This window comes from Trichechus manatus, unplaced genomic scaffold, assembly GCF_000243295.1.
Source record: "Trichechus manatus latirostris isolate Lorelei unplaced genomic scaffold, TriManLat1.0 scaffold00092, whole genome shotgun sequence".
NCBI lineage: Eukaryota > Metazoa > Chordata > Mammalia > Sirenia > Trichechidae > Trichechus > Trichechus manatus.
In genome coordinates this window covers 2,234,609-2,235,572 of record NW_004444028.1, presented here as the reverse complement: position 1 = coordinate 2,235,572, position 964 = coordinate 2,234,609, and positions in this window count along the sequence as shown.

Sequence of the window (964 nt, the reverse complement as noted above, 5' to 3'; positions counted from 1 at the left end):
CCCTGGTACTTTTTGCCTGACAATTACAAATGAGTGCACACAAAATAAAACTGTAGTTTTGTTTAGTTTACCTTAAAAAGAGAAGAAAGCTTGAAAGGATTGCGAAACCATGGTTTTATTTTCGTAATCCTTTGCAAGTCAAATTACGTATTGCAAGAGACTTTTCATATCGTTGATGTGACATTTACACCACACTTTCAAAGACAATCACTGGAAAAAAAATTGCCTTTTGGAGCTAAAAATATGCAGGGTCTCTGCCTAGAATTTTTATTCAAACTCTTATTGGCCAGTGAGACACTTGCTTGCCAAAGGCAGAACCATCCTTCATTAAGTTCTAAAATGTTTTGTGTCAGAAAAGACACTTAGCTTAGTAATGGCAGGTTGCCATTTTGTATAATAATGAAGTATTTGGGACTGAGATTTCTTAAACTTCCCTTCAAATCTTCCACAAATATATACTTTTAAATTATGAAATATTTTAAATATACAAAAAAATATAAATAATAATATAATGAATCCCTGTATACCTGTGTACCACCCAGTTTAAGAAATCAAATATAACAAATATAGTTACATTCCCCTGTGTACCCTTCCCTGATTCTGCAGATATCTTTTTCATGATTCTAGATTGATAGAGTCAGGTTTTCTATCGTGTGATTTTTTTTTTAATTTTAACATCCAGAACAGAAATGAAAAATTATTTGTGCATGTTTTGAATCGCAGCCCATGCCTCAGGAATTCCAATTGAATTTGTTTTACTTGAATAGGAATAACCATAAATAAAACCCTCTTAAACTCGTGGTCAAGGAGCCCCGGTGGCACAATGGGTAAGCACTCGGCTGCTAACCGAAAGGTTGGCGGTTTGAACCCCCCCAATGTCTTTGTGGGAGAAAGACCTGGCAATCTGCTCCGGTAAAGATTACACCCTAGAAACCCCTATGGGGCAGTTCTACTCTGTCACATA